The 27586-nt window shown below is 39.8% G+C and overlaps 1 protein-coding gene across 5 annotated transcripts in view; it reads right to left on the reverse strand.

Annotated features, from left to right (window-relative positions):
- The window catches only part of LOC149173237 (UDP-glycosyltransferase TURAN-like), a 346788-nt gene extending 329403 nt beyond the window's left edge, over positions 1-17385 (reverse strand). For 2 of the 5 annotated variants that reach the window (XM_089424540.1, XM_089424538.1), the window contains exon 1: positions 16825-17382. The gene's annotated coding sequence lies outside the window, so the exon portion shown is untranslated. Of the gene's footprint in view, positions 1-16824 lie in introns of all 5 variants that reach the window. The other 3 variants (XM_089424539.1, XM_089424537.1, XM_089424541.1) reach the window with 3 other exon arrangements.
- Between the last annotated feature and the right edge of the window lie 10201 nt (positions 17386-27586).

Below are 27586 nucleotides of genomic sequence, written 5' to 3' on the forward strand. Positions count from 1 at the left end.
AGCAAAGAGTTTGATAGGTATTGTTCAGAGAATGGAATTCGTAGAGAGAAAATAGTTCTAGGAACACCACAAGAAAATGGTGTGTGAGAAAGGATGAACAAGACAATCATGGAGCGTGCAAGGTACATGAGATTGCATGCAGGATTTCCTTTACAATTTTGGGCAGATGCTATATATATTGTTGTTTATCGAATAAACAGAGGGCCTTCAAGTTCCTTGGATGGTGGTAATCCAGAGGAGGCATGGACAAGTAAAAAGGTAAACTACTCTTTTTTAAAGACTTTTGGTTGTGAAGCCTTTGTCCACATTAATAAAGAAGATAGAACAAAGCTTAAGGCAAAATCAAAGAAATGTACCTTTATTGGATATGGTGTTAATGATTTTGGTTATCGCTTTTATGATTATGAAAAACACAAAATCCTTAGGAGCAGAGATGTCTGAAATGGTATCAAAGCTGAAAGTCTTTTTGGTTGATAAACTCGCAGGAGAGAAGGGTTCCTTGTTCGAGTGGAAGCAATGGCGGAAGATGGTAGGTTTAGGGTCGAAAAATTTAACGGCCAAAACTACCAGTTGTGAAAGATGCAGATGGAAGATTATTTGTACCAGAGAGATCTGTACCAACCATTGAGCGGAAAGACAAAGAAGTCGATGAGTATGACAGACACAGAATGGGATATTCTCGACAGAAAAGCACTTGGAACAATATGGCTATGCCTAGCGGCGTCGGTAGCGTTTAATATTTCAAAGGAAATGACAACAGAGGGTTTAATGTCGACATTGGCCAAACTATATGAAAAACCCTCTGCCTCAAATAAGGTATTTCTTATCAAGAATTTATTTAATATGAAGATGTCAGAAGGTGGATGTGTTGCTGGTCATTTAAATGAGTTTAATACAGTTACCATTCAGTTAAGTTCTGTAGGGGTAACTTTTGATGATGAAGTTAGGGCTCTGTTATTTCTGTGCTCATTGCCAGAAAGTTGGAATGGTTTAGTTATGGCCATTAGTAACTCTGTCTCTCGATGTAGTACTTTAAATTTTGATGATGTTTTCGGTGCAATCCTTAGTAAGGAAATGCGACGGAAAAGCTCCGGTGAAACATCAGATAATGCTTTGACTGCAGATACTAGGGAAAGAAAAATGGAAAGAGGAAAGAGCCCTGGATATCGCAGTAAGTCAAGAAAAGGCAGATCCAAGTACAGATCGGGGATAGTGTGTTGGAAATGCAGGAAGAAAGGACACCTGAAGAAAGACTACAAGTCTCGAAAGGGAAAAGAAGAAGACGCGCAGCAAAAAAATAATCATGAAGCGAATGTAACAGGTGATGTGTTGCAAGATGCTTTGATTCTTTCATTAGAAAATATTATTGATGCATGGGTGGTAGACTTAGGGGCCTCATTCCATGCCACACCTGATAGGGAACATTTTTAAGATTGTGTTCAAGGAGATTTTGGACAGGTTCGATTGGGTGATGATAAACCCTGTAAAATCATTGGAATGGGTACAGTTTTCATAAAACAACAAAATGGAAATCAATGGCTATTGAAAGAGGTAAGGCATGTTCCAAATCTAAAGAAAAATTTGATTTCAATAGGGCAGTTGGGAGGTGAAGGTTGTGTAACTACTTTCATAGAGAAACAGTCAGTTCTTTTTATATTATCCAGCAAACTGAAGAGATACAACCTATAACAAATCCATTGTAATTCCCTCTTCACTCTCAATCTCCTCTCTCTTCCTCATTCAGAATACAGATATACATAAATGCACTACAATTCCCTCATATATAGCGAGGGGTTGCCTTCTAGGGCAAAAAACCAGTGTTGTTAAAATCGCGATTTTATCGTTTACGATTTTTTCATGAAAATGAGAATATCGTGAGTAAAACTCGCGTTTTTTTATACGCAATTTTTTCGGAATTTATCGTGGAGGGTCGGGGCAGCGCGGTTTTATAAGCAAAAACACGAATTTGTTTTATTTCATTTGGACAGCAGAGCATGCAAAGGGCTGTGGAGACTTGGAGAGTTGGAGAGGCTTGGAGATTTTGCCGTTTTGGAACTAAATCAACTGCGTGGAGGAGAAAATCAAAGAGTGTGCTAAAGAGGAGACCAATTATCTCCATAAAAATGGTATGGGCACCAATTTTTTTTTGTTTTCATTGTTTTGAAACTTTGTTTTTGTTTTTTTCAATGTTTTTGGTTGGGTTTGGAATGGGATTTTGACATTTGTCCAATGTAATTTTTTTTAATTTTTTTTGTTGGGTTTGGAATGGGGTTTTTGACATTTGTCCAATGTATTGTTTTTTAGTTTTTTTGGTTGGGTTTGGAATGGGGTTTCTTAAATTGTATGTAATTTTTTTTAGTTTTTGTACAATGTAAAAATTAAAATACTAAATTGTAAGTTTGTAATTTGTAAATACTAAACTGTAATCCTTATTTTCCCATAGGTTCACAACTTCACCGAAACACCATTCAAGTTTTCAACTTCAAAGTTCAAAAACAAACATGTCAAGGAAATTGGATCCTTTCTGGGAATACGGTGAACCTAATGGTCCAAATGATAGACTAAACTTGACTTGCAAGTTGTGTGGGCACCATATGTCCAGGGGGGTGTATAGATTGAAGTATCACCTTGCAAAAATACCTGGATTTGATGTAGGGCCTTGCAAAATACAAATTCTGAACTCATCCAAAGAGCCATGGAAGCATTGGAAGTTTTAGTCCAGAATAGAGAGGCGAAAGAAAAAGTGAAGAGGCAACTAAAAAAGTCAGCTGAAGCAAGTGGCACTGGTTCTACTGCAGCATCAACCAATCTGGTAGCTGCCACATCATTTTTTGTTTCTCGAACCACACCTAGTTTACAGCCATCTATCAGTTCAATGCTAAAAAAAACTAAGAAAGAACAAGCTGACAAGTTGATAGCAAAATTTCTCCTTTGGAGTGATATTCCTTTCAACATTGTAAGGAATAATCCATTTTTCCAACCTGCTATTGATGTTATTGCAACTGTTGGCCCAGGGTACAAAATCCCTTCTTATGATGATTTCAGAGGCCAGATTCTTCAAAATGAAAAGCTTGACTACACCCAAAGATTGGAGGATTTTAGGGCATCATGGGCACAAACAGGATGCACTGTTATGTCAGATAGTTGGACAGACCAAAAGGGGAGAACCCTTATAAACTTCTTGGTTAGTTGTCCCAAGGGGACTATGTTTATCAAATCTGTTGATACATCTGCACAAATCAAAGATGCAAAAACTTTATGTGATTTGCTAGATGTGTTTATTTTGGAGGTGGGTGCAGAAAATGTTGTCCAAGTCATAACGGGCAATGCTGCAAATTATGTTGCTGCTGGCAGGATGCTTATGGACAGGCATCCTACTTTATTTTGGACACCTTGTGTTGCACATTGTATTGATTTGATGTTGGAGGACATAGGGAAAATTCCCTTTGTCAAAGATATTGTTGAGTCATTCAAAAGCATTACAAAATTTATATATAACCATACAACTGTGCTTAGCTTGATGAGAAGATTCACCCACAACAAAGAGTTAGTGCGCCCCGCCATTACACGGTTTGCCACCAGTTTCATATCTCTTCAATCCCTCTTGAATTCTATGTGAGATGTGAAGAGAATGTTTCTTTCAGAGGAGTGGCGTGCTTTGCCAATGAGCCGCAAACCAGAGGAAGAGGCCACATGCAGACTAATTTCATACCAGGGAGACTTTTGGGCGGGAGTGCAGGTGTGTGTCATTACTGAACCTTTGGTAAAGGTTCTTCGGCTAGTAGATGGTGAGAAGCCCGCAATGGGCTATTTGTATGAGGCCATGGACAGAGCCAAAGAAGCCATTCAGGCCTACTATGATGATAAGGGAGATGATGGGTTTCAGAGACAACTCCTCCTATGGAGAGTGATTGATGAGCGATGGAACAACACACTCCATCGTCTCATTCATGCTACTGGACTTTTCCTGAACCCCACATTTTCTTACGCATGTGGGTTTGTATTTGATGCTGAGATCATGGATGGATTCTTATCCTGTGTCCAGAAGATGGTGCGATCTCCAGCAAAACGTATAGAGATCTCTAAAGAAATTGAGACATATAGGATGGCAGGTGGCACATTTGGCTTTGACATGGCTTTCACTAATAGGACGATTAAAATGCCAGGTATTTTTTAATTTGTAACTTTGTTTCAAATTTCATTGTCTCTTCAAATTCCATTTTTTTCTTATGTTTATTTAAAATTTTATTTGTAATTTTGTTGTAGATGCATGGTGGAGAATGTATGGTGGCAGGGTACCCCTTCTGCAAAAGCTTGCCATTCGCATCCTCAGCCAAACATGTAGCTCCTCAGGATGTGAGCGCAACTGGAGTGTATTTGAAAAAATACACAACAAGAAGCGCAATAGGTTAACACTTAAACATTTAAAATATTGCAAATTTCCAAATAAATTTTTGAATTCATTAAACAATATTTTTTTTATAATTATTAATTATTATTTCATGATCTTTGTACAGGTTGGAGTCCCAACGACTTAATGACATGGTCTACGTCTACTATAATCTTCGATTGTGGGTGAGGCAACTTGAGAGGACACCTGATATGGAGGCCATTTCATTGGATGGGATTGACACCACTGCTGCAAGGAGGGTTGAAGCCGAAAGGCCTCTCATGGAGTCTGCTGATGATTGGTTAATGGAGGATGTAGTGGAGGGGGAGGAGGAGAAGGAACAAGAGGGGGAGGTGACACCACCTGCCCGGGCTACCCCTGCCACTAGTAGAGGATGTGGTCTACCTCCTATAGCTCCTACTTCTAGTTCTTCAGCTTCTAGAGCATAGCAGACTCCACTGCCAACTCCACCAGCACCAGCATCTACATCTAGAGGGAAAGGGAAAGCTGTGGCATTTTCTCGCAAGAGGGGCAGAGGAAATCAATAGTATTAGACTTTAGTTATTTTGTTCATTTTATTGTATATGACATTATGACTCATGAGATACATTATTATATTTTTTGTTGATATTTTGAGGCTGAGTTGGGACTCAAGAGTCAGGACTTACTATTCAGGACATGATTCACTGTTATGTGTGATTTTAGCACTAGAAATGATATTAAACATCTTTTATATTAGTTCTTTTATCATATTTATGTGTTAATGTATTTATTTTATGTTGTAGATGGTTTAGATATTAGAAAAATTGAAAAAAAAATGGGAAAAAATGAATTTTTTGTGCCAAACGATTTTTTCCCGATTTTTTCCTCACGCCGATATTATCCCGATAACAATTAATGCAACATTGCAAAAAACCCTAAATTAAACATAACTTCTACCATCAGATATTCACCTAATAAACGGCCTAGATTGACTACGAAATTACAACATTTTACAAGGCAATTTTACATCTATTCTTAGCTTCGGGGGCGCTACCCCGGCTCCCAAAGGTCGCAGTCGCCCCCCCTATACCCCCCACGCAACGAATATTTTACAGGCATTTTATAGGCGGCAACTAGGGTCCAATGCAGCGATACCTTTGAATACAGAAGATAATCAGGCTCCACACTCAACAATCTCCCACTTGGAGACTGGTTATAACAACTCCACCGCTACTTCATTCGCTGGACAATGACTCTACTTTGGACCTGGTTGTTTCTCATCTTCTTCATCATGCTTGAAGACCAACTGAAACTGACCAAATTCTCAGTTTCTCCCTGGTTACAGCTTTTGTTAATATATTCGTAGGATTCTGGCTAGTGTGTATCTTTTCCAGCTTCAGTTGTCCATCTTCCAACGTTGACCGTATGAAATGGTACTTGAGCTGTATATGTTTAGTCTTGGAATAAAATGCAGAGTTCTTTGCAAGATATATGGCACTCTGGTTGTCACTGTATAACTTGCCCAACTCCTGCTTCTTACCCAATTCATCCAGAAAGCTTTGTAACCAAATCATTTCTATACTAGCCTCTGTAGCAGCAGCATACTCTGCTTCTGTTGTTAAGAGTGCAACAACACTTTGTAGTTTTGAGACCCAACTGACAGATGTTCCACCTACAGTAAACACATACCTTGTTGTGTTTCTCTTGTTATCTCAATCACCCGCCATATCTACATCAACATATCCCTGTAGAACAATGTTTGAACCACCAAAGCATAATGCTTGATTTGTGGTACCTCTCAAATACCTGAGAATCCACTTCACCGCCATCCAATGTTCTTTTCCTGCATTGTTCATGTACCTGCTTACAACTCTCATTGCATGTGCAATATCAGGCCTTGTGCAAACCATTGCATACATTAAGCTTCCAATTGCTTATGCATATGGAACTTTAGACATATGAGCCATTTCTCCCCGAGTCTTGAGACACTCCTTAATTTGAAATAGCTAGCCAAATGTATACTAACTGGTTTTGCATTCTGCATATTAAACCTTTTCAACACCTTTTCTATGTACTCACTTTGAGACAACGTTAATTTGTGATTCTTCGTGTTTCTAGTTATTCTCATACCAAGGATTTGTTTTGCAGCACCCAAATCCTTCATTGCAAATGAGTTTGCCAATTTTTTTTTGAGCGCATTTATTTCCTACATGTTAGAACCTGCAACAAGTATGTCATCTACATACAATAACATTTTAATATAGCTGCCATCATTTTGCCTTTTGAGATAAACACAATGATCAGAGTGACATCTAGTATAACCTTGTTCAGACAAAAACCTATCAAATTTTAGATACCACTACCTTGGAGCTTGTTTTAAGCCATACAAGCTCTTCTTCAACCTGCACACTAGTTTATCCTTCCCTTTTACCTCATATCCTTGTGGCTGCTGCATATATATCTCTTCCTCCAAATCCCCATGGAGAAACATTGTCTTTACATCTAACTGCTCAAGATGCAAATCTTCAGCTGCTACTAGACTTAAATTAGTTCTAATTGAAGTCATTTTAACAACAGGAGAAAATATCTCATCAAAGTCTATACCCCTTTTCTGTGCAAACCCTTTCACCATAAATCTAGTTTTATACCTTTTTCTACCTCCATCTTCTTCCTTCAACTTGTAAACCCATTTATTCTGCAATGCTATTTTACATGCAAGCAACCTGACTAAGTCCTAAGTCTGGTTATGTGTTAAGGAGTCCATCTCATGGCTTGCTCCCACTTCTTCCTAGTTTCTACCTGCACTACTTCTTCATAACATTCTGGTTCACTAGAATCATTCAACAATACATAATATAATGAAGGAGAGTATCGTTCAGGAGGTCTACTTATCCTGATAGATCTTCTAACACCACTTTCACGTGTTTGAGGTGCTTGATGTTGTTGTGGTTGTTGTTCTGGTTGTTGATCATTATGATTTTCAGGCACCATCACTTTTCCTGTAATCTCATCAAGCACTATGTATTCTCTATTTTCTTTTTCGTGTTTCTTTTCCTGCAGCTGATCCTTATACAAAACCTTTTCATTGAATATGACAACTGTGCTCCTAATAATTTTGTGTTTTTCATAATCATAAAAGCGATAACCAAAATCATTAACACCATATCCAATAAAGGTACATTTCTTTGATTTTGCCTCAAGCTTTGTTCTATTTTCTTTATTAATGTGGACAAAGGCTTCACAACCAAAAGTCTTTAAAAAAAATAGTTTACCTTTTTACCTGTCCATGTCTCCTCTGGAATACCACCATCCAAGGAACTTGAAGGCCCTCTGTTTATTAGATAAACAGCAATATCTACAGCGTCATCCCAGAATTGTAAAGGCAATCCTGTATGCAATCTCATGTACCTTGCACGCTCCATGATTGTCTTGTTCATCCTTTCTGACACACCATTTTCTTGTGGTGTTCCTGGATCTGTCTTCTCTCTATGCATTCCATTCTCTGAACAGTGCCTATCAAAATCTTTGCTGCAATATTCACCTCCATTCGCTGATATGAGACACTTAACCTTTTTCCTATTTCATTTTCAACCAAAGCTTTCCATTTCTTGAAAGTATCAAATACATCGGATTTATTTCGAATACAATAAATCCAAGTTTTTCTGGTTGCATCATCAATAAAAATAACATAATAACGAGAGCCAGCGAGAGATGATACCTAAGGAGGTCCCCATACATCTGTATGCACAAGCTCTAATTTTTCGCTCTTCTTTTCTTTCACAACTCTAAGAAATCTGACTCTCTTTTGTTTTCCATAAACACAATTCTCACAGAATTTTAAATCAACATGCTTCAAACCTGGCAACAAATTTCTTGAGTGAAGAATCTGCATCCTCTTCTCACTCATGTGCCTGAGCTTATGATGCCACAATGTCGTATTTTCTCCTGTAGAGGTTAAAGCATTAACAAAATTAGAAATACCATTGCATAAATACAATGTACCAACCTTTCCTCCTTTCGATATTACCAGGGATCCTTTAGTGACCTTCCAGGTTTTATCTGTGAAAGTAGTTACGCAACCATCACCTCCCAACTGCCCTGTTGAAATCAATTTTTTCTTCAGATCTGGAACATGTCTTACCTCCTTCAATAGCCACTGATTTCCATTTTGTTGTTTTATGAAAATTGTACCCATTCCAATGATTTTACAGGGTTTATCATCACTCATTTGAACCTGTCCAAAATTTCCTTGAACATAATCAAAAAAATGTTTCCTATCAAGTGTTGCATGGAATGAGGCCCCTGAATCTACCACCCATCCATCAATAATATTCTCTAATGAAAGAATAAAAGCATCTTGTAACACATCTCCTGTTACATTCGCTTCATGATTATTTTCTTGTTGCGCGTCTCCTTTTCCCTTTCGAGACTTGCAGTCTTTCTTCAGGTGTCCTTTCTTCCCGCATTTCCAGCACACTATCCCCGATCTGGACTTGGATCTACCTTTTCTTGACTTACTGCGATATCCAAGGCTCTTTCTTCTTTCCATTTTTCTTCCCCTAGTCTCTGCAGTCAAAGCATTACCTGATGTCTCACTGGAGCTTTTCCATCGCATTTACTCGCTAAGGATTGCATTGTTGGGTTGTGTTATATTCTTTCCATGACTAGCCCACGTAGTTAACCGGGGGTTAGATGGGGGGCGGAGCCCCCCTTTGTTGCGCCGATTGTGTAGCGGGGGGGTCACAGGGGGTTTGAGTTGTACCTGTAACCCCACTTTATGGGGTCCGGGGCAGCGCCCCGGAAAATTTTGGTTTTGGACCCTATGTTAAGTTGGGCGAACCCACCTATGGTTTTGTGCATGATTTTCGCACATGTTTCTTGGACGCGATGGTTTTCGGTCCATGGTATTGGATGCTTCGGCATGTATAAATATGTATTGTAACATTGAAAGGAACATAATGAAAAATCAAGTTGGTAGTCCCGGTTTTGGGATCCAAGGGAAAATCTCTGTGTGTATGTGTTTTATGTGTTATGCTCTCGCATTGTTTATTTTCTGTGTTTTAGAATTCGTATGCAGGTCATTTATGTATGGGGTTAAAACCTACATTTGGTATCAGAGCAGTTTTGGCTTCAATGGGACGCCTTTGTTGCTGAGGGGCTTCGCTCGGGCCTGTGGTAGACCCTATTCAGTGGGAGATTTGCGAGATCAATTCTGGTGGTGAAAGAAGATGGCGAACAGTGAAAAAATAGAGATCGAAAAATTTAATGGTCAGAGTTTTGAGTTGTGGAAACTCAAGATGGAAGATCTGTTGGTGGATAAAGATCAGTGGATCGCGGTAGATCCAAGTACTAAACCAACGGGAGTGTCCGATGAAGAATGGAAGAAGTTGGATCGAAAGGCAAAGAGCACAATACCACTGTGTGTCTCAGATTCAGTATTGTTGAATGTATCAAGGGAAGCTACGGCGAAGGCTTTGTGGGACAAGTTAGGGACTTTGTACCAATCTAAGTCTCTGGTGAATAAACTGTTCTTGGAGAAAAAGCTTTATAACCTGAGGATGAAAGATGGAGACTCAGTGACAGAGCATCGGAACGCATTTAATATTGTGGTAAGTCAGTTAGCATTTGTTGATATTAAAATTTCAGATGAAGATAAGTGCATCAGTTTATTGTGTTTTCTACTAGATTCGTGGGATAGTCTGTGAAATAGTCTCATCCTTGCTGACGAAGGAGATGAGACGGAAAAATATAGAGAGACAGAATGGCGATGCCTTGTCTGTACGAGGACGGTCCTAGAACATAAACAAAAATAAGTCATCGAGTGGGAGATCTAAATCTAGAGGGAGATCTAAATTTCCAGGAAAACTTGTAAAGGTGGTGCGCTGGAAATGCGGAAAGGAAGGCCACTTCAAAAGGGACTGTAAATCTAAAGCTCCTGACAAAAGAAAGGGATCTGATGAGGCTCCTTCTTCAAGGGCAAAAACCACCTTAGATGAAGGTGGGGATGTGTACTTGGCTTCTTCAAGTACACATGTAAATCATGAGGCATGGTTGATTGACTCAGGTGCATCCTTCCACTTCATTCCCGATAGAGAGGTGCTACGAGTATGATAAATACAATGGTGGTGATGTCTTCTTAGCGGATGATAGAAAGGCTAGAATCATTCGTCGCGGAAAGTAAAGTTGAAGTTGCAAGGGTTAGAACACTTTCGGGTGTTCTACATATTCCTACATTGGCCAAAAATCTAATTTCTGTAAGCAAACTGGATGATGCAGGTATAAAAACATTATTGGAAAAGGATACCTACAAAATGGTTCGGGGAGCACTAGTATTGATGCGGGGAGTTCGAATTGGAACACTATACAAGCTGCAAAGTAGCACTGTTATTGATGGGTGCAACAGTTCTGTGGTTCTTGAAAGTGAAGCAGAAAATCTAGTGGTCTCTGGAGAGAAGACCATGTTGTGGCATCAAAGGCTTGGACATATTGGAGAGAAGGGCCTTCGAATACTTCATGGTAAATGTATGGTAGAAGGTATGAGTAACAGCTCTCTGGATTTTGATTTCTGTGAAAATTGTGTATATGGGAAGCAGAATTGGGTGAGTTTCCCCTCTGGTAGTAAGAGGGCGAAACAGATATTGAAACTTGTGCACAGTGATGTGTTTGGACCTGTGAAGGTTCCATCACTGGGTAAGTTGTGTACCATGTATCATTTATAAATGACTTCTCAAGGAATACATGGATATATTTCCTTAAGAAGAAATCAGAAGCCTTTGACAGGTTTAAAGAATTTAAGGCTCTCGTGGAAAATCAGACAGAGAAGAAGATAAAGGTGCTAAGGACAGATAATGGTGGAGAGTTTTGTAGCAAGGAATTTGAAGAATTCTGTAAGAAGTGTGGTATAACACGACATAAGACTACTCCATATACACCTCAGCAAAATGGAATTGCAGAAAGAATGAATAAGACGTTGATGGAAAAGGCAAGAAGCATGCTCAATGGTGTCGGGTTAGGACAGAAACTCTGGGTAGAGGCGGTGGATACTGCATGTTACCTGGTCAACAGGTCACCTTCATCAGCGTTAAAGGATAACCCTCTCTTTCACATTTGAGGGTATTTGGATGTGATGCATATGTACATGTTCCAAAGGAGAAACGAACCAAGTTGGATAGTAAATCTGAAAAGTGCATCTTTATTGGGTATAAAGATTGTTTAAAGGGTTATAAGTTTTGGAACCCAATCACATGGAAGGTTGTGTACAACCAAGATGTGGTGTTCAGAGAAATAAAAAATGTTATTAAACATGAAGTCCAACCAAAGGAACCTGAGAAGATAGAGTTTGAGCTTAAGGAGGAAGAATCAGACTCTACAGCAGAGGAGGAATCAGAAGATGAAGAGCCACAAACTCCTGGTGTGAGAAGATCAGTTCGAGAAAGAAGGCAGCCAAAAATGTATAGTCCATCTGCATTCTGTTCAAATTTTGCTTTATTTATTGCTGATCCCAGAACTATGAAGGAAGCAGTAGATTCAGAGGATGGCAAACTCTGGAAAGAGGCCATGGTTGATGAAATGGCATCTTTGCACAAAAATGAGGCTTGGGATCTGGTGGAGTTGTCAGCTGGAAGGAAACCCATTAGCAGCAAATGGGTGTTCAAGAAGAAGACAAATGCAGAAGAAAAGGTGGAGAAATACAAAGCTCGGTTGGTAGCAAAAGGTTATTCCTAGGTGCCGGAATTGATTTTGGTGATTTTTTTCTCCTGTTGCCAAAGTAACTTCTATTAGATTAGTTTTAACTGTTGCTGCTGCTTTTGATTTTGAGGTAGAACAAATGGATGTGAAGACAACATTTCTTCACGGAGATCTGGAAGAGGAAATATACATGAAGCAACCTGAAGGCTTTGCGGTGAAGGGTAAGAAAGAACTGGTATGCAAGTTAAAAAAGTCTTTGTATGGGTTAAAACAGTCACCAAGGATGTGGTATCAGAAATTTGATACATTTATACGGGGACTTAGCTTCACCAAAAACAAAGCAGATCACTGTGTGTATTTTAAATTAATTGGTGACCATGTTATTTATCTGGTCTTGTATGTGGATGATATGTTTTTGGTTTGAAATGACAAAGAAATTATCCAGGATTTGAAGACCCAATTGTCTTCCAAATTCGATATGAAAGATCTTAGTGTTGCAAACTATATTTTAGGCATGGAAATTAAAAGAGATCGGGCAAAGACGAAGCTCTGGTTAAACCAGAGAAAGTATGTCGAGACAATACTACAAAGGTTTAATATGCAGGATAGTAAACCGGTGAAGGTTCCTATTCCTATAGGTGTGAGGTTATCTACTTAATAGTGTCCCAAGACACAAGAAGAAGAAGAGGACATGCCCGTGTTCCATATGCAAGTGCAGTCGGTAGCTTGATGTATGCAATGGTCTGTACTAGACCAGACATTGCACATGCAATGAGAGTATTGAGAAGGTTTATTTCAAAACCGAGGAAGGAGCACTGGACAGCAGTGATACAGGTTTTCAGGTATTTGCGTGGCACTAGTGATTATGGTTTGTGCTACCAAGGAAGATCAGGATTTGACAGAATGTTGGATATTCGTGGCTTTGTTGATGCAAACTGGGTTGGAGATCTGGATCAGAGAAGATCTACAAGTGGATATGTGTTTAACCTATTTGGAGGTGTAGTCAGTTGGATTAGTAAGAGACAATCTGTAGTGGCACTATCAACTACAGAGGCCGAATACATGGCAGCCATTCATGCAAGCAAGGAAACAGTTTGGTTGTAGAGATTGTGTTCAAGTATGGGGTTAATAGAGGGAGCTATAAGGACAGACTGTGACAGCCAAAGTGAAATTTTCTTGGCAAAGAACCCTGCATATCATTCAAAGACAAAGCACATTAATGTTCAGTATCACTTTGTGAGGGATATGATAGAAGACAAAAAGGTGTTGTTGGTAAAGATGGACACTTTGAAGAATACTGCAGATGCATTGACAAAATTTGTGAGCTCTGAGAAGTTCTCTTGGTGTAGAGAGACAATGGGCGTTTGGAAATATGACTAAGCTCTCTTGTGGCCCCCTGTGGAAAGAAAACAAAAAGTGGGAGAATGTTGAGTTGTGTTATATTCTTTCCACGACTAGCCCACATAGTTAACCAGAGAGGTTAGAGGGGGTGCGGAGCTCCCCTTCGTTGTGCCGATTGTGTAGCGGAGGGGGGTCACAGGGGGTTTGAGTTGTACCCGTAACCCCACTTTATGGGGTCCGGGGCAGCGCCCTGGAAAATTTTGGTTTTGGACCCTATGTTAGGTTGGGCAAACCCACCTATGGTTTTGTGCATGATTTTCATACATGTTTTTTGGACGTGATGGTTTTCGGTCCATGGTATTGGACGCGATGGTTTTCGGTCCATGGTATTGGATACTTCGACATGTATAAATATGTATTATAACATTGAAAGGAATATAATGAAAAATCAAGCTGGTAGTCCCAGTTTTGTGATCTAGGGGAAATCTCTATGTATATGTGTTTTATGTGTTATGCTCTCGCATTGTTTATTTTTTGTGTTTTAGAATTTGTATGCAGGTAATTTTTGTACGGGGTTAAAACCTACATGCACCGACAACATCATCAAACTTTAAAGTACTAGATCCAGAGACAGAGTTACTAATGGCCATAACTAAACCATTCCAACTTTCTGGCAATGAGCACAGAAATAACAGAGCCCTAACTTCATCATCAAAAGTTGCCCCTACAAAACTTAACTGACTCGTGACTGTATTAAACTCATTTAAATGATCAGCAACAGATCCACCTTCTGACATCTTCATATTAAATAAACGCTTCATAAGAAATACCTTATTTGAGGCCGAGGCTTTTCATATAGTTTGGCCAATGTCGACATTAAATCCTTTGTTGTCGTTTCCTTTGAAATATTAAACGCTACTGATGCCACTAGGCACAGCCATATTGTTCCAAGTGCTTTTCTGTCGAGAATATCCCATTCTGTGTCTGTCATACTCATCGGCTTCTTTGTCTTTCCGCTCAATGGTTGGTACAGATCTCTCTGGTACAAATAATCTTCCATCTGCATCTTCCACAGCTAGTAGTTTTGGCCATTAAATTTTTTGACCCTAAACCTACCATCTTCCGCCATTGCTCCCACTCGAACCAGGAACCCTTCTCTCCTGCGAGTTTATCAGTAAAAAAGACCTTCGGCTCTGATGGGGAAACCCTTAATCAAATCTTCCTTTAGTCTTCAATAGTTCAGCAGAGAGAGATAGAACAATTTACAAATCTGATAATTTATAACAGCAACAAAAGAGCTCTAACCAGAAAAGTCAACGTTGGTCAACAAGGTATATTTGACCCTCAGCAAATCGGTCAATTTAGTCAACTTCAGCCTCCAAACAGCAAGATAAAGCAGCTCTCAAAACAATCAAATTCAACCCAGTCAAAGTCTGGTCAAACAGCCCACCTACGGTGAGCCCAGCTGGAGTCAACATTTAGCCTCAATTTTTGTGCCCAGAAATGCAGCCTGCCCAAATAGAGATAACCCTCACAAAAACAAAGTCAAAGGAGGTCAACACATGTTGGTCAACGTTTGGTCAAACTGTCCAAAAATTCAGTCTCCTGAAATTTCGGCCTCCTAAAATTTCGCTCTCCTAAAATTTCAAACGTGTGGAAAGAGAGAGGCCTAGAAATCCGTACCCAATCAATGAGGAGAGAGACAGAGAAGCGTGAAGATGAGTGCATCCAAATGAGGCTAAGTCGCCTTCTATTTATATGCAACGTTCAGGATGAATAGACGTGATTGTTGGGCTTCTGAGCCTACATAAGTTTGTTGGCCTACCTTGACAATTTGACCATAATCAAAGTAAATTCATAACTTCATTTGTACATGTCAGAATCAGATGATCTTTAAATCAATCCTACACCTCTCGAATGATCTTTAGATCGATCCTACACCTCTCGAAGAGAGGAATCCAAAAAAAAGATCAGCTATCATAAATAAGATGACCCATGTGGAGTTTGGCCCTAGTTTCCAATTTTAACTCTTATTCACTACAATCTTCGCTTCTACCTTGTTGATCATTCACTAATTACAAAAGAATTTGTGCCAAGAAATTATTGAATAGGCTTTAAAGTTTTAATTGCTATTGGAAGGACAGTCATCTTTCTTGCTTTTTCTAGATATGTTATTGAGGCCTTTCCCTATCTGGACATGGTTGTTTTTGACAATAAGAGAATTCTTTATCATACCAAATTGATAATCATGTTCACCTGCCAGTCTGAAGATTCTACAAAGAACAACATTAGAGTAAGCATCAAAGTTGGCTTGATATAACAAGGCATAACTTCAATTAAATTTATATAACTAATATTAATGTCAATTTCATTAGTTTCAACCTCGTCCGTATGTATAGCTGTAATTATTAACGAACAAATTCACAACATAGAGAAAAGATGTGAGATATATGATTTTATTATACTGGAGTCTCGACTCATCCAATAGATTGGCATGGATTTCTTATATATGTCATGTAGTAAAAGTTAATAACCACCTTAGACCTAATGTGTTAAGTAATGTGAATTACAGCACACGTTACAAGACTCTATTTGATAATATTTTACAGTATAAGAACTCCTAACACTTTGAGTTATATTATAATGTTACTTTCCAAACCCCACATTTGATAAGACTTTACATTGTAGGAATTCCTCGCATTCTGAGTTATATTGTAGTGCTATTCTCCAACACCCCCTCTCGACGCTATAATATCAAAACTTAACTGGCAACAAAACATAAAAGAAAACACTTCTTAAACAGCTTCTCTCCTCCTCGAGCACCCCTCTTAACTCTACAATATCAAAACTTGACTGACAATAAAACATAAAAAGAAATCATTCTCATGCAGCTTCTCTCCTCCATAGAATCCTGCATGTACTCCATCGAGTTGTCAAATTCCCCTCTTAATGGTGAAATTCCCAAGATCCCAGAGTCTCTTGAGTGAGCTTCCGAAATCTCGAACTCCCAGATTACTAAAATTTTCATAGTCCCGAATTTCTAGACAACTATTCATGCTGAGTTAAACCTACTTTGATTTCCCCGTCTTCTAAATTCATTGACCATTCAAAATACTATCTATAGTTCTTTCTCATCATTCTTTCCTTCATTTTTGGCACATTACTGGGGGGATTCCAATACTCGTGTACTTATTTTTAACACATGGTTTAAGCTTTCTGTGATCATTGATTTGATATGATGTATGTATAAGATTCGGTTGAAGTTGATTTGATATTTCAATGTCAAAACTATTTGTTCTGTATTTTTCCGTCTTTCATTTTCTTTTAATGAAACAATTCAGAGCAAACGAATCCATTCAGTTCTCTGAGACATTACTAAAATTTCAGATTCCTAAACTACACAGTACTCTATAAAGAAGTACCTCTTTCAGGTGCTGGGACAAACTCTGGAATCTTCTCTCACTATTTGCGAGAGAAGTTTTCTGCATAAAACTCTTCCGGTAGGGGATCCCCAAAATCTCTATATGCGCAAATTCTGTCTGAAACTAGGGTGTCTCTTTTCTAGACTTCGCCGCTGCGTTCTGGTAGAAACACGTGCTAGGGCTGTTTTAGGGCTTATGTGCGACTTTCATAAATGCCTTAGATTCTTTCCAGAATACTTGCGAAGTTCATGGAATATAGATCGCATTCTCCTCCTTGTAGTTGGAACATCTGACACTGCCCATATTCGTTGTTGTCGTCGATGATTTATACACAAGACAACGTAATATTCTTCATCTAATTTGTTTCCTCTGTGTTTCCACTGTATCTCTAGTATAACAGCTTGTCTGCCATTACTCCTTTTGGTGTATCATGTGAGAATTTACAATTGTTCTCTGCCATTGCTCCTTTTGGTGTATCATGTGAGAATTTACAACCGGGTCGATGTAGAACCTAGGTTAAATCACAGTGCCCTTGAGTTATCGGACTGAACGACCATTGGATCAATTTACTATAGGGACCGTTAATAGGATATTTAATTAGCCATTGCATCATTTAGTAACGAATAATAGGGATTTTTTTTATTTTTATTTTTTTGGGTAATCCAAGGTGAATCCTTAATATTTTAGACTAATATAGGGGTGTTTAGTATCAATACAAATTCAAAGCTCTTCATATTACAGAAAGTGGAGAATAGAATTAAGAAGCTAAAAATAGGAAAGGCAAAGGATTTGGTTGAATGAATGCTCTTGCACCGCACATCATGGAAATATTCAACAACGTCATTCAGCAGGATTCCCAATAGACTCGACAACTAGCCTAGCAATACCCCTTTTTAAAAGTGGAGACATTAATAATCCATCCAACTATAGAACAACTATGATCAATCCTTTGTTTGCAAAGCTTTTCGGCAGCATGGTAGAAGACAAATTAGTAAGTGGGTCGAAGTAAAAGAAAAGAGGGGAGGAGGACAAGCAAGTTTTAGGCCAAAACATTATACAGTGGATCATGGTATCACGTTGAAACATGTTGCTGAAAAGGTTTGGGAGGACAAAGAAGAAGTATTTCGATGCTTTGTTGACTTCAAAAAAGCATTTGACACACTCCCAGGGGATAAGTTGTGGCGTAGGATGAAAGAACTTGAAATTCCTATGGATTATAGAGTCGTTGTCCATAGACTTTATGAAGAAGTGAAAGTCAAAATTAGAACCTCAATAGGTACTTCAGAAAGCTTTAGAAGTGACATTGGAATCAAGAAAGTTGCCCTCTATCCCCTACTCTTTTTGGTCTATATATTGATAAATTGGAAGAGTGGTTAAATCTACAAGGTGGAGATCGTGTTCAATTGGGGGAGTTTGTGATAAAGCTTCTTTTACATGTTGATGATATTTTATTGATTTCTAAATCGGCCCATGGATTGCAAATGCACTTATATGCCCTTGAGCATTTTTGTAGGGTAGTGGGGATGTAATTCAATACTAGCAAGACCAAAATAATGATTTTTTCTAATAGAAGAAATCAAAGCCGGCATACTTTCTTCTTTGAAGGCAACATTGTTGAAGAAGTAAATGAGTACCAGTACTTTGGGATTGATTTCAACAACAAACTCAAGTGGGAAGACTGCAGAAAGAAGAGAATTTTAGGAGGGTGGAAAGCATTATATGCTCTTCAAAACAGATGTAGAGAGGCAGAGTTATGGGGTTGGAAAACGATTAAAGTGCTTTTTGGACTCCTAGTTTATCCAGTGATGCTATATGGGTGTGAATTGTGGGCTAGCAGCACTCCTGTGTCAAAATGGAAACAAATTGAGAAAATCCAAAAACACTTGATCATGAGCAAGTTCAAAATAAAAAGTTCAGTACCTTATGAGATAATGTTGAGTGAAACAGGAGCAACTCCCATTGAAGTAATTGCTATGGTGCGGCTCATAAGATATCTAAAAAGAATTGAGCAAATGAGAGTAGGTAGATGGTCTAATGTTATCTTCAATGAAAGCATAAGTGAAAGAAAGAAAACATGGATGAAACAAAACTACACATGGATGCAAAAAAGGAATAATTACCTCAATGCCTATCCCACAAATAGCAATGAGCTAAAGGATTTTGTTATGGAGAAGTTTCGTAAAAAGGTATGGGGAAAAGAGTTGGGTAGAAAAAATAAATATTACATTGACGAATTCAACCCTATGTGTGATCTACAACAAAAAGAGTTCATTGGAGCTAGCATTTCGTGGAGGGCAAAGTTTCTTATTACTCAATTAAGGACCTGTTATCACCCCAAAAAACTCTCCTACGTTGTATATCAGAGATGCTCGGGAACATTACAAACTCAACATAAAATGTTGGAAAATGGTGGATGAATGAAAGAAATGTTGCATATTCAAGCCCGATAACCACTTCTACTATGCTTAACCCCAGACATGGGTGAACACCCCCAGACTACAAGGCTTTAGACCACCAATTACTCACAGTTTTAAAGAAAATGTGATACTGGAGAACACTGATCACACCAGCAGATGCACAGGATCCTGTGATGGCGAGCTGCAACCAATAAAGAGGTCTATAAATTTGTTTCCTAATACACAGACAGGATAACAGCTCTCTGGCATTAAAATAACAGAAACCTGCATACAAATTCAATGATACATGCTAGATTCAAACACAGAGGTGGGATGACAGCCCCTCTAATGCTAAGCATCTATAGCACATGAATAAATGCATAACAGGCACAACCTGGAACAAAGAAGAAGAAGTGGAAAGTGAGCAATTAACAGCAAAAGAAGCTTGCATTAGCTGAAAATGAAGACCAGATGTTGCAGATATCACAGTAGTTACAGTCTCAAGAAGTTGAACCTTACATCAAAATAACATTCATCAACCTATTACATTCTCGTTTCTGGGTATATATCGAGTTTGTTTACAAAATTGCTCTGTTGTTCAAAGCGTGGAGGGGTCATAATGGACCACCAACCACATTTACAATTTGAAATAGGGCTTTGCTATGATTTGACTGCTTTTATGGACAAAATCGGCCTTTCTGGATATTTTTCTGTCCTTCGGAGGTACACTGTGTTGAATGCGATAGTTGAGGGTTTTATGTGCAGAGTACTGCATTATGGTTTCTTTCCTTCTTCGTGTGCACGGGACAGGTCAAACACACGGAAGATGCATGGCAAACTGGCGAGAGGCAATGGAGGACACAGAGGCGTAGCAGGGATCAATAGCAGCCGTTGGATTAAACAAACGAGCGACGGAGATCAATCTACAAAGGATATAGGAAGACAACGGGATGGAGACACATAGGTCGTCGGATCGTTGTTGAGCAGATCCGACGGCTATCGGGCGGCGGAGGTGATCGACAGTTAACGAGCGGGAGACAGGTGGTTTCGGGGCGGGCGGTATTCCCCGCACCGCCCACAGAGCAACGGTGGTTTTCGTATGAGGGTGTGCGATCAAATAACAATACGACGCGTGGCGAACTAAAACCGCCGCCCCCGCGGGTTAACGCGTGTGCAAGTCGCGCGATCAGGGCTTACGACTACCATCCGATCGTGCGACGGACAGGCATATGGCGAGAAAAGTGCGCGATGTTTAATTGCACGAGAAAAAGTGTTGTGACCGTTGGATCGCGAAGATTAATGGCTGCGGCTGCGAATGCGACAGAGGCTAATGTGGGCGCGGTTTCATGAGTTAAATTCCCAGGGAGAAAGAAAAGCAAGTTTAAGAAGGATTCACACTGAGTTTGGAAAGAAAACAGGGAAAACGGGGAAAGAAGCGGCTTTGAGAGGAAAAACAAAGACAACATGTGAAGGAGGAGGGAAGAAAGGGCCGCTGCAAGCTCTTTTCCGGCATGAACCCACCACCAGACCTGAATTTGGTCCTTTAAACACTGAAATTTTGTAGCAGAGCTAACACTGGCTCCTTCTGGGGATGAGATCCTCCCTGTGAGGTCTCAAGAACCTGCAGACCAATGCCTTCTTGCAAAACTCAGCTTTAAATACATTTGCCTAGTATCCATTGGGCATGGAGTCAAACTAGGTCTACACTAAAACCTGTAAAAGAAAATGCTTACAATAAACACAATTACTCAAAAATTGGCCAACTGATAAGCCCTCAAAATTATTTCTCCTACTCTCGGCCCCTTCATCATAGAGCTGCAAAACAGGATTTATTTGATCCTCTACCTCAAAGAGTTTAGGAGATTTGACCTTGATGGGTAGATAGGGATCAAATTTCATTCCCCTTCTGTGTGCTCTCCTCCTTGGATGTTCTTCATGGGAGCCTTTGTACACCTGCTGAATAATCATGACTATTGTGTCGTTGTCTGTGTCTTTTGTAGTCTGCACAACTAATATGAAAGATGCACCACTGTATTCTTGTGCAGGGGACACAGGGACATTATCTACTCCTTCATTTTTCTTGAAACAGTCCACATCCAAGTAGGAGTTCCAAGACTGAGCATCCTCTTCCTCTGTTATCTGATAAGCTTCCCTTTCAGTCTGTGTAGAGGCCACTTGAGCAGGCTTCAGAAAATCAAAACTGAGGTGATCAGTCTCAGCCTTGAGCATTGAGCTATTTCCTGCCTCAGTGTTCAAGGGGCAACTTTGAGGGATTGTTATTTGAGCAGACAAAGAAACAAGAGATGATGGGGAGCTTTCCTCTCCCTTTTTAATCACTAGACTGGGGACCAAAGCAGGCTGGAAAATTGGCAGATCTACATAGCCATGTGAAGATGAGCTAGCTTCAGGCACAAATTCTTCGAGGATGAAGGGATCTGCTGCTGGCTGCCACTGTTGGTCAACTTGTTGTTCTGCAGCTACAACAAATTGTCGAGTACTGCCTATGGATAATGCTTTTTCATAAGCAGCCCTTATTAGGAAAGGAGCACCTTCCCAAACATGGACATCCTCCTCTTCATCAGGATGCTCTTCTTCCATGACTATATTCTGTAAAAGGGTCTTCACCCCTTTATCTTCATTTTTAACTTTATTTCTTTGCAAAATCTGCAAATGCTCATTTGCTCCTCTATGTGGATTTGGAGCTGGAAGAGAAAAGGAACAATGAGCTCCTGCTTCATCAAGATGTTGCTCGGCCTTTAGTTTGGAAACTTCATAGGCCAAGAACTCAATCATCCTAGCTAATTCATCAATCTCAGGCTCTGAGGATGATGAGGATTCACCTCCCTGACTTCTCCTCTCGGCATCAGCTTCAAGTCTCTCTACAGCAATGATGTTTGATTCTACTTCAAAGGCTGCAGTTTGCACATCAGCCAAAGAAGTACATCTTCTTTCTCTTAACAGCAGGCAAAACTGAGAATCAAAGGCATTAGCATATGTGAGCATGGCAGAAGCAGGGGTAGGTCTTACTTTAGCTGGCATTCTGTTGTACATGAGATTGAATCTGATGTTGAAATCAGACAGCAGCTCACCATCTTCTCTCTGCAAGTTCCCAAATTCAGTATGATAATAGAGCAGATCTTTATTATTTCCCCAGTGCTTTAAAAATACATCATCTAAAGCATCAATGTCTGCAATAGACCTAGGGGGTAACTCTCTAAACCATTTTCTAGCTTCCCCATATAGGCTTTGGACAAAAACCCTCATCCAGACATCCTCTTCATCAATATCTAGGTTATCAACATAACTATAAAAAGATTCGAGGTGCTCTTCAGCTGATATTACTTCTGCACCAGTAAAGTTTGGCATAAATTCTTCATAATCACCTACAGGCATGGCATTCAAAGGGACAGGCAAGACCAGAGGTCCATACCTAGCAGCAACTATTCTTTCTATCTTCGTGAGGGCTTACTGGCCTGCCATGACTGAGGTATACGAAAGGGATATTGGTGGATTGAGTGGAATAAATCAATGAAAACAATGATAGAAACAGAGGAATATGATGGACAACATGGATGCTTCTTTCAACTAAGGTCTGAAAGGGAAATGAATGACTAAGGAGTTGTATGAATCTCTGAAGGTATTTCTACACTAGTAGAGATACATAAAAATTCCAAGGCTTACCTGATCTTGATGCTCCTTACTGCGATATTTTCTTCTGCTGAATGATCTTCTGAGGATCAGGCACTGGTTCAGTTGATGGTTTCTAAGTATTTCTCCAAACATGCCTCACCAACTGCACCAGAACTTCAATGTGGAGTCGCCAAAGGATGGTCTTCCTCCTGTGGAGTCGACAAATAGATGATTACAACCAGGAACTGTGTTCAATCCTTGTCTATCATCAAAGCTTGAAGTTGTGTCGTTCTCCCAGGGAAGCAGAGCTTCAATCTCCTCTCCCCGACAACGGCACCAATTAATGTTATCACCCCAAGAAACTCTCCTAGGTTGTATATCAGAGATGCTCAGGAACATTACAAACTCAACATAAAATGTTAGAAAATGGTGGATGAATGAAAGAAATGTTGCATATTCAAGCCCGATAACCACTTCTACTATGCTTAACCCCATACATGGGTGAACACCCACAGACTACAAGGCTTTAGACCACCAATTACTCACAGTTTTAAAGAAAATGCGATGATGGAGAATACTGATCACACCAGCAGATGCACAGGACCCTGTGATGGCCAGCTGCAACCAGTAAAGAGGTTTGTAAATCTGTTTCCTAATACACAGATAGGATGACAGCTCTCTGGCATTAAAATAACAAAAACCTGCATACAAATTCAATGATACATGCTAGATTCAAACACAGAGGTGGGATGACAACCCCTCTAATGCTAAACATCTACAGCACATGAATAAATGCATAACAGGCACAACCTGGAACAAAGAAGAAGAAGTGGAAAGTGAGCAATTAACAGCAAAAGAAGCTTGCATTAGCTGAAAATGAAGACCAGACGCTGTAGGTATCATAGTAGTTACAGTCTCAAGAAGTTGAACCTTACATCAAAATAACATTCATCAACCTATTACATTCTCGTTTCTGGGTATATATCGAGTTTTTTTACAAAATTGATCTGTTGTTCAAAGCGTGGAGGGATCATAATGGACCATCAACCACATTTACAATCTGAAATGGGGCTCTGCTATGGTCTGACTGCTTTTATGGACAGAATCGACCTTTCTGGATATTCTGTTGTCCTTCGGAGGTACACTGTGTTGAATGCGGTAGCTAAGGGTTTTATGTGCAGAGTACCGCATTATGGTTTCTTTCCTTCTTCGCGTGCCCGGGACAGTTCAAACACATGGAAGATGCATGGAAAACTAGCGAGAGGCGATGGAGAACACAGAGGCGTAGTAGGGATCAATAGCAGTCGTTGGATTAAACAAACGAGTGACGGAGATCAATCTACGGAGGATATAGGAAGACAACGGGATGGAGACACGTGGGCCGTCGAATCGCTGTCGAGTAGATCTGACGGCGAAGGTGATTGACAGTTAACGAGCTAGACACAGGCAGTTTCGGGGCAGGCGGTATTCCCCGCACCGCCCACGGAGCAACGGTGGTTTCCGTATGAGGGTGTGCGATCAAATAACAATACGACGCGTGGCGAACTAAAACCGCCGCCCCCGCGGGTTAACGCACGCGCAAGTCGCGCGATTGGGGCTTGCGACTACCGTCCGATCGTGCGACGGACGGTCAGATGGAAAGAAAAGTGCGCGATGTTTAATTGCGCGGGAAAAAGAGCTGTGACCGTTGGATCGCGAAGATCAACGGTTGTGGCTGCGAATGCGGCAGAGACTAATGTGGGCGCAGTTTCATGAGTTAAACACCTGGGGAGAAAGATAAGCAGGTTTAAGAGGAAAAATGATTCACAATGAGTTTGGAAAGAAAACAGGGAAAGAAGTGGCTTTGAGAGGAAAAACAGAGACAACATGCGAAGGAGGAGGGTAGAAAGGGCTGCTGCAAGCTCTTTTCCGGCATGAACCCACCACCAAACCTGAATTTGGCCCTTTAAACACTGAAATTTTATAGCAGAGCTAACAGGACCAACTCAAATCAACTTCGGTGTGAAACGAGGTGGTGGAAAAGGCCTAAAGAAGCTTGGGAAGAACGGGTTTGTACATTTTACATGTCTAGGGCTGAGAACATGTTAGCATCAATTTCTTGGCATTGTCTTTTTAGCAAGGGGATTGTTGGAAGGTTGGGCCAGCGCATCATCAATTTGAATCGGAAAAGGATTGAATTGCAAAAAGCGAAAAATAGAGAACTAATGGTCTCATATACTATTTTTAGTCTCGTGGACCTTAAAAGATCATTTCATTTCAACTCTCATGGCTACCTTATAACTCCAGGAGTATATTTAGCAACCGACAAGCCAGATATACCAGATTTTATGATTTAGCAAGCACCGAGACTCTCGGAAATGGGGAGTCTAATCCTTGAGTCGAGATCATATCAGGGCATATACTCAATGGGATTTGAATCATGGTCTCGTTGGTTTCACCCAATGAAAATTACCATTAAACCCCATATCATTGTATAATCATTAATTTGATATTTAATCGGTATTCCTTGAATATGTGGAAAGTTGATATGTGTAGAGAACAATGACCTTAGACTATTATATGTTTTATTGTCATAAAATAATATTTGTGGAGAGTGTGTGTTTTGTTTCCAAGTTTCTCTTTGTAACAACCTCAAGTTAAAAGTTCATGTAATAAAGTTAATAAAGGTTGCCTTAAGAGCAAGGTCATGAGAAACTTATTCCAAGCTGCATGTTGGGTTAAACATCCTAGTTGGGTTCATTTGGTTTATTATGGTGAAAGGAAATTGGGAAAGCCAATGGCAAAGGCAAGAGGCATTAATTGGCATTTTATTTATGAAAATAAAAGAAATTAGGAGAAAAGGAAGGTGAAAGGTCACAGGTTGCATGTGAGGAGGAAATTGAAAGAAAATAATGGAAAAATGAAGAATATAGAGGTCTTATTAATAAAAAGGCTTCTCAAGATGAGTTTACAACTTTTGTCACTTTAACATTTTGTTAGTTCAATTTTGGAGCTCTCCCTCTATTCTCTCTACTCTCTCATACTCTTGCACACTTAGAGCATTCTCTGAGCAATCTAGCATTAGAGAAAGGAAGGCAAAGGAAGGATAAGGAGGCAAAGATCAAGCAAGCAAGAGTTGGAATGAAGCAGCTACAGTGGCATTACTTGTAGGTATCAAGTTGCATGTATGATTTCCTTGCTACTTTTGGCATGCATGTGTGTATTTGGTTATCTTGTTGTTATTGGCATGGGTTTTTCCAGGTGTGAAAGTGGTTTCAGCCTTGCCTTGCCATTTCCTGATAACCATGTGTGATGGGGTTCTTTCACTTGGTTGAGTTGGATTGTCGGATGGTTTAGAAATTGAGTGGGGTGGTCTCAGGAAAATTCCCAAATGCCTAGGAATCCCTTGACCAGTAATGGTGGGATACAAAGTAAATCCTGAGGGTGGAGACAAAAAAAATTCCTCGTGGTTTAGGTGGAGATATCTAGAGGCATCCATGCTTGTTTAGGGCCTAGTGACCCCTTGACTGTTATATGACGGGATTGTGGTAAAGCATGTAGTGTATGTTTCTTTGTTTGGGCCCAGGAATCCCTTGACTAATAATGGCAAGATACACAATAAAGCCTAGCGATATAGATGAGGGTTTTGGGCCTAGGAATCCCTTGACCGGTAATGGCAGGATAAGCAGTAAAGCCTGAGAAGCCTTGGTTGGTTTTGTTGTGAGTCCCACATTCATGTTTGGAATATGGCACGAGGTTGATTGACTGAAAGAAAGATTTGGTTTAGCCCAATCTATGGTCGGGTGGTATGTGGAAGTCCCTGACTTGGTTGGCTTTTGCATATGTTAATAAGAGTTATTTTTCCTTGTTTTTTCATGACTAAATGTACTTTTTATTATATGGCTTTGATGGCTACTTTATCATTGTTATTATTCTGGTTATATATTGGTTATAAGCATGGTTTTATGACAAAATTTGGTTATGACTCTCATCATGTTTTGATTAGTAAATGAAATGTAAATGAATGCATGACCTAATAGATGATAATGTCATTATTGTGAGAGGGAATCAAACTTTCTTGATGAATCTCAGATAAGCATGAGGCCCTTATGTTCAAATGTGTATTTATGACCTGTACATTACATGTTCATGATATGTTTGACAAAATGTCATTCATGGTTAGGATGGGTCGGACTAGGTTCTTGTTCAATTCTTGCATTAGAGGCCTTGTTTCCTTGTTATTTATCACTTATGAGTGTTTCATTAAGTTTTGGGTAGAGGCCTAGGTCCTAGCAAACAAAAGAGTGGCTTAAATTTTGCTATCGCTGGCACAGATCTGTTTGGAAAAGACTGCAGTCACTCGGAAGCAGGCCTGTGGGAGCGACTAGGGGGTTTCAGTCGCATGGAGGCCTTGTCGTGGGAGCGACTGGGGGTTTAGTTCAATAAAAAAGTTAACTCAAAGGTTGGGCACCTAGAGTGGTTGGTTAGCTCTTGGGGGTCCTGTAGCACCTAAGGGAGGTTTGTAAAATGTTGGTATGTTGGTCCCACTCCCTTAAGGTGATCTAGGTGGTCAAATCATATCATATTAAATCTTTGTCCCATATTTATCCCAATGGACCGGTAAGCTTGGGTAAGTGTAGGAGGAGGATGTTATAGATTGGTATTAGAGCATGGTTCACCCCTTAGATAAGATGGACGAAATGTGTTTGTCATGCATGCATGTAGGTTGTATATGTGTTTGATGTGTATGCATGGTG

This window comes from Pinus tabuliformis, chromosome 4_2 (genome assembly GCF_031772625.1).
Source record: "Pinus tabuliformis cultivar Carrire ecotype Pingquan chromosome 4_2, CPIR1, whole genome shotgun sequence".
Classification (NCBI taxonomy): Eukaryota; Viridiplantae; Streptophyta; class Pinopsida; order Pinales; family Pinaceae; genus Pinus; species Pinus tabuliformis.